Source organism: Podarcis raffonei, chromosome 10 (genome assembly GCF_027172205.1).
Source record: "Podarcis raffonei isolate rPodRaf1 chromosome 10, rPodRaf1.pri, whole genome shotgun sequence".
Classification (NCBI taxonomy): Eukaryota; Metazoa; Chordata; class Lepidosauria; order Squamata; family Lacertidae; genus Podarcis; species Podarcis raffonei.
The window spans coordinates 10,022,490-10,030,053 of NC_070611.1; positions in this window are offsets into that span (position 1 = coordinate 10,022,490).

Consider the following 7,564-nt stretch of genomic DNA (forward strand, 5'->3'; position numbering starts at 1 on the left):
AACATGCTACTGAGGAAGGACAAGTACAAGTAGATTCAGAGCTGATGAAGCGGCTGGGCCAAAGCCGAAAGGTCGCTCAGTTGCGGATATGCCTGGAAGCGAAAGGAAAGTCCAATGCTGTAAAGAAAAATATTGCATAGGAACCTGGAATGTAAGAACCATGAACCTTGGTAAGTTGGATGTGGTAAAAAATGAGATGGCAAGAATAAATATGGTGATAAATATGGTGGTCAACAAAAGAGGTTTAAAGACTGTCTCAAGGCAAATCTTTAAAAATGTAGTATAAAGGTAAAGGGACCCCTGACCATTAAGTCCAGTCGTGGCCGACTCTGGGGTTGCGACGCTCATCTTGCTTTATTGGCTGGTGGAGCCAGCGTACAACTTCCAGGTCATGTGGCCAGCATGACTAAGTCGCTTTTGGCAAACCAGAACAGCGCACAGAAACGCCGTTTACCTTCCCGCGGAGTGGTACTTATTTATCTACTTGCACTTTGACGTGCTTTCAAACTGCTAGGTTGGCAAGAGCAGGGACCGAGCAACAGGAGCTCACCCCGTCGCGGGGATTTGAACCGCCGACCTTCTGATCGGCAAGTCCTTGGCTCTGTAGTATAAACACCAACAATTTGGAAACACTGGCCTGCGAGCGCTCCAATTGGAGAACATCCTTTACCAAAGGTGTCATGGGCTTTGAAGACACTCGAACTCAGGACAGAAGGGATAAATGTGCTAAGAGGAAGGCACGCTTGGCAAATCCACACCGTGATCAGCTCCCACCTGGGAACCAATGTCCCCACTGTGGAAGGACATGTGGGTCCAGAATTGGCCTCCACCATCACTTACGGACTCATTGTTAAAACTGTGTTTATGGAAGGCAATCTTACTCGGCTACAAGTGATCACCAAAGAAGAAGAGGTGTCGTGCTATCCCTGGACTGCAGATTCCTTCCCTGCTTGTTTATATGGTGGGTGAAATTAGGCAGTGAGATACTAAGACCCTCTTTACATCACAAAGCCAATATGATGCCAACTTAGGATACATTCTGAGGTTTATAGAGTTGTAAGGGGACCCCGAGGGTCATCTAGTGCAGCCTCCTCCAATGCAGGAATCACAACTAGATCATTCATGAGAGATGGCTATCCAACCTCTGCTTAAAACCTGGTAATTACCTGCTTTCCTGGTAATTGCTCCTTCCTGTTTACTTGCCATCTCTACTTTAGCGGCTTCCCAGAACTATTTTTAAATTGCTCAAGGTCACACCTGCAATTCTCAGCTCAGCCCAAGAGTGAGACTATTTCCTCTCTCCCAGATTGAGCATCCAATTTCCCTTTCCCTTTTGTCAACCTTCCCCTTCCCCTATACAGCAAATCAAAGTACAGTAACAAAAAATTAAAAGGAAAAAGAAAACAAATAAACAAATAAGAAACTTCAAAAATAACTCAAGTAAAATACAGAATTAAATTTTGTTACAACCACAACAAAAAGAAGAGAGAGGGGAAAAACAGAGAGAAATAAAAATGCAAGTCAAACTTTATTTCTGTAAAACAAAATTATACTTGTCTTCTCCATACAGTGGTAATTGAGAATAGTTCCAAAGTCCCTATTTCAGCTTGTTAGTTTTTGTAATCCAAATGGTTTGAAAGTTAAGTCCCAAATATGCTGGAGTTCCAGTCCTAAAGTCTTTCTAGGCAGGTGGCACTGAGGCTGGTTCTGAAGCTGTCCAAGGATCTCTTCTGCTTTGGGGATTTCCCCCTCAAAATACTGAGAGAGTTCTCCTGCTTGCTCCACTTATATGCCTCCCAAAAACTGGGTGCTGTCTTTCTTCAACAGATTTTTTTCCACCCTCATTCAAGGTCTTCTATAATTATGTCCTCTGGAAGAGAATGAAAAAGAGAGATTGAATTAACAGCCAAACAATACCCAAATCCAAGGGTTCAACCACCTCAACTTTTGTAGCTGGAGTCAGTCAGGGCCCTGCCTACTGTGGCGAAGTGAAAAAGGCCTGCAAGGCACAGCAAGAAGGCCTGGGAGATCTTTCTCAGGAATGAACCATAACACTACTAAGTGAAAAGTCCCCAGGGTGTGGAGATTCATTTACCTTTCTCAGGTGCTGGACGAACACGGGACTGGTGTCGGGCTATTGCCTTCTGCAGAGGAAAGAAAAAGCTGGATGAGACGCCTTTTTTGAAACTACAAAACCCACCATTGACAGGTGCAAGGGATGCACCTGTCAAAACTAAGGATGACATGCTTTTGGATAATATTTTTTATTTAAATTTATAATAAAAAATTAATGAAAGAAAAAGAAAATATCAACAACCAGGGCTGTAGCTATGGGGTGGTGAGGTGGGCCCCTGCCAGGGGCACGGGCGAGGGGGGGGCGTAAAATGGGCATCAGCCATCGCTCCCTGCCCACAGCACAGTCAAGGCGACGAAGGGGGCGCGCTTCTGATCGCCTCAATCGCGGCGTAGCTGGCGCACAGGAAAGCTGATAGCCGCCACACACGTCCATTTGTGATCCTTTTATTTCTTTAAACAGATGGGGTACGTGTTAAGTCCTTGCAGACTTTAAATAATAAAAATAAAAATATTAATAATACGAAGTTCCCCTCCCCTCTTCTCTCCATTTTTAATCACGGCAGGACATTCAAATTTCATCCCTCCATCTCGATAGTCCATTTCCTCTGGAGGCGCCTTTAATTTTGATCCAATATATCAAGAGGTGAAGGAGTTTTGCCTCTTGCAATGGCAGCCGTGGAGCCTGCCTCAGCGGCGCAGGGCTTGAGACCAGCAGGAGCAGGCACAAAGACGTCCACAGGTGCCTTGTCCCCCGACTGCCTCCAGGGGTTTTTAGAGGGTTTTACAACCTCAGGTAACCCCCTCCCCTCCGTCTGAGTCTGGTCCCAGAAGGGAGAGACGTTGCCATGGCAGAGACCAGAACCGGAAACCCTACAGATCTTCAATAATGATGTCCTCTGGAAGAGAACGGAAATGAGAGGCTGAATTAACAGCCTCTCTCAAGAAAGCCCTCTAAACAATACCCAAATCCAAGGGTTCAGCCACCTCAACTTTTGTAGCTGGAGTCAGTCAGGGCCCTGCCTACTGAGGCAAAGTTAAAAGGGCCAGCAAGGCACAGCAAACACAGCAAGAAGGCCTGGGAGGTCTTTCTCGGGCATGAACCATAAGGCTACTAAGTGAAAAGTCCCCGGGTGTGGAGATTTGTTTACTTTCTTCAGGAGCTGGCTGAATACGGGACCGGTGTCGGGCCATTGCCTTCTGCAGAGGAAAGAGAAAGCTGGATGAGACGCCTTTGGTGAAACTACAAAACCCACCATTGACAGGTGCAAGGGAGCCCACAAGGAGGCCCAAGCCAGGAAAGAGTGGCCTCCCTCAGGCTTGGGCCCAATCCCTTGCCCCAGAGGACCTCCATGGGCCCTGCAGCCTCCTGGGCAGAGGTGGAAGGGCAGCACCAGGGAAGAGGGCAGGACATGCCTCTGGCATCATCCTGACACCCCAGGGACACACGCCACTGCAGAATTGGGGGCAAAGACCACAGTCAGCGGGCAGAGGGTCTGGGGGATCCACTCCCTCCTCTTTTGTTTCCCCCAGTACTAACCTCAAGTTCCGGGAAGATCTGGGATAGCTTTATAACAACTGTAACAAGAGAAGGACATGGGGACAGGTTAGTTCGTCCCTTTGCAGCTTCCAAGATTGTTGCAAGAATCTTCTCCTTGATTCCCCTGCTTCTACACTCCTCCTACAGGGATGGCAAAGCCCAGGCCTTGGGGGCCAGTCTTGTCCTACAGCCCCCCAAATGAGGCTCATAAGAGAATGTGGCCCTCTAGCCTTGGGTCAGAGCCAGCAGTCTGGCTCTTTTGGTTTTTTTCTTACTAGCTTCCCCTAGACTGGTGACTGGGGGCGGCCGCCGAGACCATATAACACCGGTCTTGAAAGACCTACATTGGCTCCCAGTACGTTTCCGAGCACAATTCAAAGTGTTGGTGCTGACCTTTAAAGCCCTAAACGGCCTCGGTCCAGTATACCTGAAGGAGCGTCTCCACCCCCATCGTTCTGCCCCGACACTGAGGTCCAGCGCCGAGGGCCTTCTGGCGGTTCCCTCATTGCGAGAAGCAAAGCTGCAGGGAACCAGGCAGAGGGCCTTCTCGGTAGTGGCACCCACCCTGTGGAACGCCCTCCCATCAGATGTCAAAGCGATAAACAACTACCTGACATTCAGAAGACATCTTAAGGCAGCCCTGTTCAGGGAAGTTTTTAACGTGTGATATTTTACTGTATTTTTTGTTTTTATGGAAGCCGCCCAGAGTGGCTGGGGAGGCCCAGCCAGATGGGCGGGGTATAAATAATAAATTATTATTATTATTATTATTACCCCCCAAATCCTATACCCTGAGCTGCCCCCTAGCCTATTCCTGCCCTGATCTTCCCAAAATGGTGCCTGTGGGGGAGGTACTTCCTCACCTGGTGTCACAGGTTCCTTCTTGTTCTGCAGAAGGCCACTTTATTGCTCTTTTTGAGCTGCATGAAGCTTCTCGTTCTCCTGAGCCTAGAAGAGGTGACGCAGAACAGAAATGCGTTGAGCCTAATAGAGAATTGCCAGCACGTCCCTCCCAATTCCTTCCCTCTTTCTGCAGTTGAATGAACTGTAGGACTTCATAACAGCTGCAAAGAGGCAGCCAAGAGCTTTCAGGGCTTGGAGAGAAAGGAGGTCCTGCCATTCCAGGACCGAGAGAGCCTGGCTACCATAGTTCAGGCCCTGATTGCTTCAAGACTGGATTGCTGCCATGCACTGTACGTGGGGCTTCCCTTGTGCTTGGAAGCTGCAGTTAGTGCAGGACGCTGCAGCGTGAGTGCTGACAGGAGCAAGGCCTTGTCGACATACGTTGTTTTACCTTGTAAACTGCTTCACTGACAACCTTTCAGTGTATGGCCAGTAACTCCCATATACAAACCCCTTTAAGAGGGGACCCTGGAATCGCCACCGCGGGGGGGGGGGTGAGTCACTATTTCAGCCCCCCCCCCCAATTTAGGGAAGATAGACTAAAGGATTCTGCAGGCAGAGCAGCTATCCCATGCAGGGACCGAGCCTGCAACCTTGGCATTATCAGCACCACGTGATAATGAACCTACGGGAATCGTTCTGGGGAGAAGGAGATGGGGCAAAGAATAGGATGGGGCCCCACAAACTTACCATTCTGTCCCACGAAGGACAAGTCGGCTGATCCTGCCTTCCTCCTGGATTTCTGGAATTGACCTCATTGTTGCTGCTGCCTCCGCCTCCTGTTAAAACAGTCCCTGCCTCTCCTAAACCAAAGCCTCTCCTAAATCTCCTTCTGCACTCCCACCTCTCTCTCTACCTCTCCTCACTATCCCACAATGGACACCTGTAGTTGGTGGCTTTTAAAGGGGAAGCAAGACATGTCACAAAGGAGGGCAGGTCATTGTTCCCATGGCAACCCACCCACCTGGACCCCGGGCCAAACTTGCCCCCCCCGATGTTTCTTCAGAACTTTGAAGCACCTGTTGTTCCATCTGCAGGTGAATCTTCTCTTTTGGAGTTCATGTTTTTATATCAGATCATTCTTCATTCAGCCCCATTTGCAAAGGGAGACAATCCCAGCGTCCCTTGAAATGCAGTAGAAGACTCCCAAGTCTAGGGGTGTCCATAGCACAGGATTAGACAATCTGCTTTGCATTATCCCCATCCTCACACATAATCCTGGATGACATCTCCAGGTGGGGCAGAGAATGTTCCCTGTCTGAAACCCGGGAGAGATGCTGCCGGTCAGTGTAGACGATGCTGAGGTGGAGGGGTCTGACTCTGTCCAAGGCAGTTTCCTATGAATATTCTTCTCTTATCTCATCAACCATTTTAGATTCCTAACTCTAATAAGTTTGCCCAGTTCAATTAGCCCACAGTTTTCACAGAGAGATTCTCTAATAAGGCTTCATTCTATTTCCTCATTATAAATAATTGCAGTGAGTGGAGATAATATTGGACTTTGCCTTAATTATATCTTTATCAAATCTGCTAGAATGCTAAAGGATATTTTTCAAGTTTGTGGAAATACGTTGCTCCTGTTGAAATGCTGTAATTGTAATATCATGGCTACTTCATAAAAATCTTTTATGAATGAAATTTTATACACAGGTTTAATCAACATTTTCTTAGTAACCCTTGGCTTTTTTCTGTCCCAGACAAAATTTTTAAACATTTTTTGCTCATTGTTCAGTGCCTTTGGTAGGACCTGTAATGGTATATTTAAAAACAAAAATAGGATTTTGGGGAGTATTATAATTTTTAACACTGACATCCTTCCCATCCATAATATTTTCAGTTTGTTTCATCAACTGAGTTCTTACATAATTTTAAGTCATTCATTTATTATGATTATATTCTGATAATGTTTATAAATTTTGCATTACCCATATACCCAGAATCTGATTGTGTGTTTATCCATGGAATTTATAATGCTTGGTTATGTTTGTTTGCATAGAATTATTATTATTAAAGCTAAACCATCCATATTTTGTAAAATTGATTTTATAACCTGAAGCCTTACTAGTAATCATTGGTCAAAGTTTCATAATAATTAGTGCTATTTTGTATAACCCAGGCTACATCAACTTCATATAAATTGAATTTAGACACCTTCCTACCTTAACAACCTGTAGTATTCTGGTAGTTCTTACAGCTTAGCTAAAGGGCTATATGGATAAAGCAAATAGCAAAGGTGAAATCTCGTCTATTCAAATAAGCTCTTTCCAAGTTAACTCCATTTTAGTGACACGTAGGCAGATCACACTTTCCTAATAAACAGTTTCCAATAAAATGAAAACACAATAGTAAGCAAGAATAAATATGCTTTTGCACTTGCTTGAGCATATCATGTTGAAAATTTTATATTTATTTATTTATAAATGGAACATCTATAAGTATATTTTTTTCATTCTATAATTTTTCCAATTCCCTGCTATGTTTCATGTTTCATTGCTTGGGAGTGGGAAGAGCAAAAAACAGGAGCTCAGAAATATATTGTGTAAAACTTTTATTATTTTTAATATAGACATATACATTATACATATTTATTAATGAAATGGTGGTCTGTTGAGAAATATACTGACAGCTTTCTTCCTTCAGGCTGTTAAATGAATTCAGCAGAACCATTAATTGGAATTTGTTTTCACATAATAAGGCACTTGTAAGAGTGGCACTTTTTAAAAATACACATGTGATAGGTGGCCTAATAAATCTTGGATTTTGATCCTCAAACCACACACAAAAAACCCACTATTCACTAACACAAAATACATGCTGTTAGAATGCTCTGGTGATTAGTTGCTCTTTTGTTTATCTCCAGTTATTTTTACTAGCTGTACATTTTTTTAAAAAAGTATTACCAAATCAAAATTTTAATCCGACATTTTAAGTTGGAATAATTGTACCGAGAACTAATATAACACCATCATTATATGCCCTTTACAACAGACTTCACCCTAAATGCTTATTTGCTCATGTAGCTCCATTTAGGGACATGTAGGAAAGTAG